We start from the raw sequence: 10,000 nt of genomic DNA on the forward strand, positions 1-10,000 counted from the left end.
CCCCCTATTTTCTATCCTTTTTCTTCCCCTCTTCCCCTTCTCCCTCCTTTCCATCCTTATTCCTCTCTTCCTTTCTTTTCTCTCTCCATCTCTCCCCGTTCTCCCTTACCTTATATAGCTATCAATAATTCATCTATCTGTTTATAATTGTAAATATCTACATGTCAGACCATCTATATCTATATCAACTATATATCTTCTATCTGTCCATCAACCTATTTAAGCTTCTATAATTCTATAAATCGACCTACATTTGCATAAATGGAAACATGAATATCTATGTGCGTATGTTCCCTCTACTTGTCTTCCATTTATGTCTCTATCGCTCATTCAGTAATTTCGTGTACACATTGATCTTAGACACTGGCCCATCGATATCTCTTCATCTAACCTGTTTTATCAATTTACATAATTATCTTTTATCACCTATCCCCCCACCCCCACCTACCCCGAGCCCCCCACATACATACACTAAACGGCGGACCTAATCTAATTACGAATATCCATTTTAATCGTTCTCCCCCACCAAGGGATTTTAATCACTACGTATGGCAGGGGTTCGTTAAATCCTCTGCCGGTTCGATACCACACAGAGGCGTCCAAGAACCCGCCTCAGAACCGAAGAGATGAACGACATGGATGTTCTTATATCATCTCGAAGGGGGCGGGGGCGGGGGCGGGGGCGGGGGGGGGGGGTGATGCCGGGAATCTGAAATAGGTGAAAGTAATTTATGATAAGATGTTGTATGATTGGGTGTGTTGTATGATCTTGATGTATAATTCTTTCTGTGTGGAAAGGGGAAGAATGTGGAGAGAGGGAAGGGCGATAGAGAGGTAGATAGATAGATAGAGAGGGGAAAGGAGAGATAGATAGAGAGAGAGAGAACGAGCGCACGAGAGAGAGAGAGAGAGAGAGAGAGAGAGAGAGAGAGAGAGAGAGAGAGAGAGAGAGAGAGAGAGAGAGAGAGAGAGAGAGAGAGAGAGAGAGAGAGAGAGAGAGAGAGAGAGAGAGAGAAGAAAAAGAAATCAGTGGAGAAAGGGAAAGAGAGGTGGAAGAAAGGAGGGAGATGAAAGGCAGGAAAGGGAGATGGTGGTCAAAAAAGATGTAGGAGGGACGAGGAAAAGACGATAAGAGGGGGAGAAAGGAGGACGAGAAAGACGAAGAAGCAAAGGGGGAGAAAGAAAAGAAAGAGAAAATAAGCAAGAAGGAAAATAAATTATGAAATAAAAACATACACAACAATGGGAAAAGAAACACGAACAAAAAGAAGAAACGCAAAGAAAAGAAAGAAAGCAAAAAAAAAGCAAGGCATAGGAGAAAGAAGGAAGAAGGAAGGAAGGAAGAGGGAGGAGAACCACCGCTTGAACATTTTATGCTTCATATTAACGCATAAATCGCGATAGTGAGGCAGAGAAGATTACATCCGGGCATTTCATTATCTCACTCTATCCCCGACCTTCCCTCAGACCGCCATGACACCTCCATCCTCCAGGACGCCGCAGAGGATCCTTCGGTGCCTTCGTCAGGACACCGGGATTTCCTTCTGAGAGATATAGATAGATAGGGGAGAACGTTTTCCTTCTGAGAGATAGAGATAGACAGGGGAGAACGTTTTCCTTCTGAGAGATAGAGATAGATAGGAGAGAAAGTTTTCCTTCTGAGAGATAGAGACAGATAGGAGAGAACGTTTTCCTGCTGAGAGATAGAGATAGATAGGAGAGAAAGTTTTCCTTCTGAGAGATAGAGACAGATAGGAGAGAACGTTTTCCTGCTGAGAGATAGAGATAGATAGGAGAGAAAGTTTTCCTTCTGAGAGATAGAGATAGATAGGGGAGAAAGTTTTTCTTCTGAGAGATAGAGATAGATAGGGGAGAAAGTTTTTCTTCTGAGAGATAGAGATAGATAGGAGAGAAGGTTTTCCTGCTGAGAGATAGAGATAGATAGGAGAGAAAGTTTTCCTGCTGATAGATAGAGATAGATAGGAGAGAAAGTTTTCCTGCTGATAGATAGAGATAGATAGGAGAGAAAGTTTTCCTGCTGATAGATAGAGATAGATAGGAGAGAAAGTTTTCCTGCTGAGAGATAGAGATAGATAGGAGAGAAAGTTTTCCTGCTGATAGATAGAGATAGATAGGAGAGAAAGTTTTCCTGCTGAGAGATAGAGATAGATAGGGGAGAAAGTTTTCCTTCTGAGAGATAGAGATAGATAGGGGAGAAAGTTTTCCTGCTGATAGATAGAGATAGATAGGGGAGAAAGTTTTCCTTCTGAGAGATAGAGATAGATAGGGGAGAAAGTTTTCCTTCTGAGAGATAGAGATAGATAGGGGAGAAAGTTTTCCTTCTGAGAGATAGAGATAGATAGGAGAGAAGGTTTTCCTGCTGATAGATAGAGATAGATAGGAGAGAAAGTTTCCCTCTCATAGATAGAGACAGATAGAAAAAGCTTTCCTGCTGATAGATAGAGATAGATAGGAGAGAAAGTTTCCCTCTCATAGACAGAGACAGATAGAAAAAGCTTTCCTTCTGATAGATAGAGATAGATAGGGGAGAAAGTTTCCCTCTCATAGATAGAGACAGATAGAAAAAGCTTTCCTGCTGATAGATAGAGATAGATAGGAGAGAAAGTTTCCCTCTCATAGATAGAGACAGATAGAAAAAGCTTTCCTGCTGATAGATAGAGATAGATAGGAGAGAAAGTTTCCCTCTCATAGACAGAGACAGATAGAAAAAGCTTTCCTTCTGATAGATAGAGATAGATAGGGGAGAAAGTTTCCCTCTCATAGATAGAGACAGATAGAAAAAGCTTTCCTGCTGATAGATAGAGATAGATAGGAGAGAAAGTTTCCCTCTCATAGATAGAGACAGATAGAAAAAGCTTTCCTGCTGATAGATAGAGATAGATAGGAGAGAAAGTTTTCCTGCTGATAGATAGAGATAGATAGGAGAGAAAGTTTCCTTCTCATAGATAGAGACAGATAGAAAAAGCTTTCCTGCTGATAGATAGAGATAGATAGGAGAGAAAGTTTCCCTCTCATAGATAGAGACAGATAGAAAAAGCTTTCCTGCTGATAGATAGAGATAGATAGGAGAGAAACTTTCCCTCTCATAGATAGAGACAGATAGAAAAAGCTTTCCTGCTGATAGATAGAGATAGATAGGAGAGAAAGTTTTCCTGCTGATAGATAGAGATAGATAGGAGAGAAAGTTTTCCTGCTGATAGATAGAGATAGATAGGAGAGAAAGTTTCCCTCTCATAGATAGAGACAGATAGAAAAAGCTTTCCTGCTGATAGATAGAGATAGATAGGAGAGAAAGTTTCCCTCTCATAGACAGAGACAGATAGAAAAAGCTTTCCTTCTGATAGATAGAGATAGATAGGGGAGAAAGTTTTCCTTCTGAGAGATAGAGATAGATAGGGGAGAAAGTTTTCCTTCTGAGAGATAGAGATAGATAGGGGAGAAAGTTTTCCTGCTGATAGATAGAGATAGATAGGAGAGAAAGTTTCCCTCTCATAGATAGAGACAGATAGAAAAAGCTTTCCTGCTGATAGATAGAGATAGATAGGAGAGAAAGTTTCCCTCTCATAGATAGAGACAGATAGAAAAAGCTTTCCTGCTGATAGATAGAGATAGATAGGGGAGAAAGTTTTCCTGCTGATAGATAGAGATAGATAGGAGAGAAAGTTTCCCTCTCATAGATAGAGACAGATAGAAAAAGCTTTCCTTCTGATAGATAGAGACAGATAGGAGAGAAAGTTTTCCTGCTGATAGATAGAGATAGATAGGGGAGAAAGTTTCCCTCTCATAGATAGAGACAGATAGAAAAAGCTTTCCTGCTGATAGATAGAGATAGGTAGGGGAGAAAGTTTTCCTGCTGATAGATAGAGATAGATAGAAAAAGCTTTCCTGCTGATAGAAAGAGATAGATAGGGGAGAAAGTTTTCCTGCTGATAGATAGAGATAGATAGGGGAGAAAGTTTCCCTCTCATAGATAGAGACAGATAGAAAAAGCTTTCCTGCTGATAGATAGAGATAGATAGGAGAGAAACTTTCCCTCTCATAGATAGAGACAGATAGAAAAAGCTTTCCTTCTGATAGATAGAGACAGATAGGAGAGAAAGTTTTCCTGCTGATAGATAGAGATAGATAGGAGAGAAAGTTTTCCTGCTGATAGATAGAGATAGATAGGAGAGAAAGTTTTCCTGCTGATAGATAGAGATAGATAGGGGAGAAAGTTTCCCTCTCATAGATAGAGACAGATAGAAAAAGCTTTCCTGCTGATAGATAGAGATAGATAGGAGAGAACGTTTTCCTGCTGATAGATAGAGATAGATAGGAGAGAAAGTTTTCCTGCTGATAGATAGAGATAGATAGGAGAGAAAGTTTCCCTCTCATAGACAGAGACAGATAGAAAAAGCTTTCCTGCTGATAGATAGAGATAGATGGGAGAGAAAGTTTTCCTGCTGATAGATAGAGATAGATAGGGGAGAAAGTTTCCCTCTCATAGATAGAGACAGATAGAAAAAGTTTTCCTGCTGATAGATAGAGATAGATAGGAGAGAACGTTTTCCTGCTGATAGATAGAGATAGATAGGAGAGAAAGTTTTCCTGCTGATAGATAGAGATAGATAGGGGAGAAAGTTTCCCTCTCATAGATAGAGACAGACAGAAAAAGCTTTCCTGCTGATAGATAGAGATAGATAGGAGAGAAACTTTCCCTCTCATAGATAGAGACAGATAGAAAAAGCTTTCCTGCTGATAGATAGAGATAGATAGGAGAGAACGTTTTCCTGCTGATAGATAGAGATAGATAGGGGAGAAAGTTTCCCTCTCATAGATAGAGACAGATAGAAAAAGCTTTCCTGCTGATAGATAGAGATAGATAGGAGAGAAACTTTCCCTCTCATAGATAGAGACAGATAGAAAAAGCTTTCCTGCTGATAGATAGAGATAGATAGGAGAGAAACTTTCCCTCTCATAGATAGAGACAGATAGAAAAAGCTTTCCTGCTGATAGATAGAGATAGATAGGAGAGAAACTTTCCCTCTCATAGATAGAGACAGATAGAAAAAGCTTTCCTGCTGATAGATAGAGATAGATAGGAGAGAAAGTTTTCCTGCTGATAGATAGAGATAGATAGGAGAGAAAGTTTTCCTGCTGATAGATAGAGATAGATAGGAGAGAAAGTTTCCCTCTCATAGATAGAGACAGATAGAAAAAGCTTTCCTGCTGATAGATAGAGATAGATAGGAGAGAAAGTTTCCCTCTCATAGACAGAGACAGATAGAAAAAGCTTTCCTTCTGATAGATAGAGATAGATAGGGGAGAAAGTTTTCCTTCTGAGAGATAGAGATAGATAGGGGAGAAAGTTTTCCTTCTGAGAGATAGAGATAGATAGGGGAGAAAGTTTTCCTGCTGATAGATAGAGATAGATAGGAGAGAAAGTTTCCCTCTCATAGATAGAGACAGATAGAAAAAGCTTTCCTGCTGATAGATAGAGATAGATAGGAGAGAAAGTTTCCCTCTCATAGATAGAGACAGATAGAAAAAGCTTTCCTGCTGATAGATAGAGATAGATAGGGGAGAAAGTTTTCCTGCTGATAGATAGAGATAGATAGGAGAGAAAGTTTCCCTCTCATAGATAGAGACAGATAGAAAAAGCTTTCCTTCTGATAGATAGAGACAGATAGGAGAGAAAGTTTTCCTGCTGATAGATAGAGATAGATAGGGGAGAAAGTTTCCCTCTCATAGATAGAGACAGATAGAAAAAGCTTTCCTGCTGATAGATAGAGATAGGTAGGGGAGAACGTTTTCCTGCTGATAGATAGAGATAGATAGGAGAGAAAGTTTTCCTGCTGATAGATAGAGATAGATAGGGGAGAAAGTTTCCCTCTCATAGATAGAGACAGATAGAAAAAGCTTTCCTTCTGATAGATAGAGATAGATAGGAGAGAAAGTTTTCCTGCTGATAGATAGAGATAGATAGGAGAGAAAGTTTCCCTCTCATAGATAGAGACAGATAGAAAAAGCTTTCCTGCTGATAGATAGAGATAGATAGGAGAGAACGTTTTCCTGCTGATAGATAGAGATAGATAGGAGAGAACGTTTTCCTGCTGATAGATAGAGATAGATAGGAGAGAAAGTTTCCCTCTCATAGATAGAGATAGATAGGAGAGAAAGTTTCCCTCTCATAGACAGAGACATATAGAAAAAGCTTTCCTGCTGATAGATATAGATAGACAGGAGAGAAAGTTTTCCTGCTGATAGATAGAGATAGATAGGAGAGAAAGTTTCCCTCTCATAGATAGAGATAGATAGGAGAGAAAGTTTCCCTCTCATAGACAGAGACATATAGAAAAAGCTTTCCTGCTGATAGATATAGATAGACAGGAGAGAAAGTTTTCCTGCTGATAGATAGAGATAGATAGGGGAGAAAGTTTTCCTTCTGGTTGAAATAGAGATTGGAAAGAATGTTTTCCCCTTGATAGATATATTTGATTGATCTATTTACCCTTCGTCAGGATACCGGGGTTTTCCTTCTGATAGATAGTGATAGACAGGCGAGAAAGTTTTCCTTCTGGTTAAAAGAGAAATTGGAAGGAACGTTTTCTCTTTGATAGATGTATTTGAGAGAGAGAGGAAGGAGTTGCCCTCGTCAGTCCACCGGGGTTTCCTTCTGATAGACAGAGATAGATAGACAGAGATAGATAGACAGAGATAGATAGATAGATAGATAGTCCACCGGGGTTTCCTTCTGATAGACAGAGATAGATAGGGAGAAAGTTTTCCTTCGGGTTCATAGAGAGACTGGAAGGAAAGTTTTGCCTTTGATAGATTTATTGAGAGAGAGAGAGAAGGAGAGAGAGAGAGAGGGAGAGAGAGAGAGAGAGAGAGAGAGGAGAGAGAGAGAGAGAGAGAGAGAGAAGGAGGGATAGAGAGAGAGGGAGAAGGAGGGATAGAGAGAGAGGGAGAAGGAGGGACAGAGAGAGAGGGAGAAGGAGGCATAGAGAGAGGAAAAGGGAGTGAGAGAGAGAGGAGAGAGAGAGAGAGGAGAGAGAGAGAGAGAGAGAGAGAGAGAGAGAGAGAGAGAGAGAGAGAGAGAGAGAGAGAGAAGGAGGGAGAGAGAGAGAGAGACGGGGGGGGGGGAGAGAGGGAGGAAACTTTTCTCCATATAGATAGGTAGACAGATAGAGGGAGAGTAATTCAGATAGAAAATTGCCATGAGTATCTCTCAAGATTCTGACTTGCCTTGTTCGGGTTATTGTGGTTTGCCTCCGATAGATAGATACGAAGGGTTTCTTTTCATTTCGATAGACAAATAAGTAGGTAGGGAAGTATTGTAGATATACAAGATAATTTTATCGTTTTGTACACCCTTGAGATTATTCAAAGCTTACGTCGGGTTGCCAATACGTCGATAGATAGACAGGAATATCGATAATTTAGTAGACAGATAGATGTCGTTCTTGCGGGGCAACAAGTGATCTTTCAGTGCCTGCCCTTTCCCTCTGATGGATAGACAAATGGGGATGGAAGCGGATAGACAGCTATTCTCCTTGAGATAGATAGATAGGTAGTTTATGCGGTAGATCGATAACATTCAGGATATCCTAAGCTTCATTTCTCGTCGACAAAGGCTTCATTCCTTCAAATCTCGAAAGAAAAAATATACATATACAAATCTGTCCTTTCTTCTTCTTCTTCTTCTTCTTCTTCTTCTCCGTAAATCAACCACTAACCCAACTTGATATTTTTTTTTCCTTTTCTTTCAAATCTCGAAAGAAAAAATATACATATACATAGAAACGACCAAATCTGTCTTTTCTTCTTCTTCGTCTTCTTCTTCTTCTTCTCCGTAAATCAACCACTAACCCAACGATATTTTTTTCCTTTTCTTTCCGTAATCAAGAGAAAGTGTCCGAATCTCCTAGTGACATGACCAATCAGGAAACCAAAGAGGCGATCACAATCAGATCAACATAATGACAAAGGATTAGAACCCAATGACGGAGGAATCCCGCGCCAAAACCTAGAATCCGATACCGAATGTCTGCGTGTTAGTGTAAGCGATCGATAGGCACTTGTTCTCTTATTCATGTGTGTGTGTGTGTGTGTTTGTTTGTTTTTCCTACTTTTCTTTGTTTCTTTCTACTTTGTTTCTTTCTTCTTTTTGTTGTGAGTTATTCATATATTTACTACGAGCGTTCATGAGCGAAACAGATAGATAGATGGATGGATATAAACGAGAGAGAGGGGGAGAGAGAGAGGGAGAGAGAGAGAGAGAGAGAGAGAGAGGGGGAGAGAGAGAGAGAGAGAGAGAGAGAGAGAGAGAGAGAGAGAGAGAAAGAAAGAGAGAGAGAGAGAGAGAGAGAGAGAGAAAGAGAGAGAGAGAGAGAGAGAGAGAGAGAGAGAGAGAGAGGGAGGAAGAGAGAGAGAGAGAGAGAGAGAGAGAGAGAGAGAGAGAGAGAGAGAGAGAGAGAGAGAGGGGGGGGGGGGAGGAGAGAGAGAGAGAGAGAGAGAGAGAGAGAGAGGGAGAGAGAGAGAGAGAGAGAGAGAGAGAGAGAGAGAGAGAGAGAGGAGAGAGAGAGAGAGAGAGAGAGAGGCAGAAAGAGACAAAGACAGAGGTGAGAGAAAGGAAGGGAGTAGATAATCACGTAAAATTATCAGTTCAGTCGAAATATAAATTAATGGTCAGTGCTTATCGGAAACGTGACGAAAACACATAACAGAGGAAGATAAAAGAAGAAGAAATAATAACAAAACACAAAAATGAAGAAGAAAGGGAAAGAAAAAGTAAAATGCGAAACAAAACCAAAACGAATCTTGCCAACCTCATAATGATAATAATAAGAATAACGAAAAGAATGGTAATTAGTAGGATATAGAAAGTATATAATTAGAGGATATATATATGTATATATATAAACATAAAAACAAAAAACAACAAAAAATATAACCCAAAGCAAAAATACTAACGCAAAAAAAAAACACACACAAAAGAGAGAAAAACAAACATACATACCCTCTACCCTCCCCCCCCCAAAAAAAAAAGACAAAAAACAAAAACAAAACAAAAACAAAAAAAAATAACCAACAACACACGACCAACACCACAAAAAACAGAAAGATCAAAAGGGATTTAACGCCCAAAACAAGATGCTAAGAAGAAAATTATGGAGTGTTCAGAGCAGCCCACAAAGTAGTTGATGGATTTACAGCGCAATTTGCTCTAATGTCTTCCCTGGGCAGCGAACCGTGCAAGACGCTTCGTAATCATGTTTTAAACCGGAGTGTGCGAGGACGGGGGTGGGGGGTGGGGGTGGATGGGAAGGAGGGGGTGGATGGGAAGGTAGGGGGGTAGGAGGGGAGGGAGAGGGGGAGATGGGAGGGAAAGGGAGGTAGGGGAGAGGGTGGGGAGGTAGGGGAAGGTAGGGGGGGGTAGGGGGTAGGAGGGGAGGGAGAGGGGGTAGATGGGAGGGAAAGGGAGGTAGGGGAGAGGGTGGGGAGGTAGGGGGAAGGAGGAGGGAAGAGGAAGGAGTGGGAGGTAGGGGAGAAGGTAGGAAGGGGAAATCGGGAAGGATGGGGAGGTAGGGGGAAAGGGAATGAAGGGGATGAGGAGGGGGGAGAGGGTGGAAGGAAAGGAGGGAGAGGAGAGAAGATGGAAGGAAGGGGGAAGGATATTGAGAGGAAGGAAAGGTGATAGGGGAGAGAGGATGGAAGGGAGAGAAAAACTAAAGAAGGAGGGGAGAATAAAAGGAATGGGGGAGGAGGGAAAAAAAGGGAGAGAGAGGGAGGAAAGGAGGTAGGGGAGGGTGGAAGAACGGAGGAAGGAGTGGGAGGGAAAAGGGTGGGGGGAGACAGCTAAAGAAATGGAAGGAGGGGGAAGAGGAGGAAGGACTAAGGGGAGAGACAGGGAAGAGGAAAGAATAAGTGAGGAGGGGAAAGGGTGGGAAGAGGTAGGAGAGGAATGGGGAAGGGGAGAGAAAGAAAGAGAAAGGAG

Source organism: Penaeus vannamei, chromosome 41, assembly GCF_042767895.1.
Source record: "Penaeus vannamei isolate JL-2024 chromosome 41, ASM4276789v1, whole genome shotgun sequence".
NCBI classification, from domain to species: Eukaryota; Metazoa; Arthropoda; class Malacostraca; order Decapoda; family Penaeidae; genus Penaeus; species Penaeus vannamei.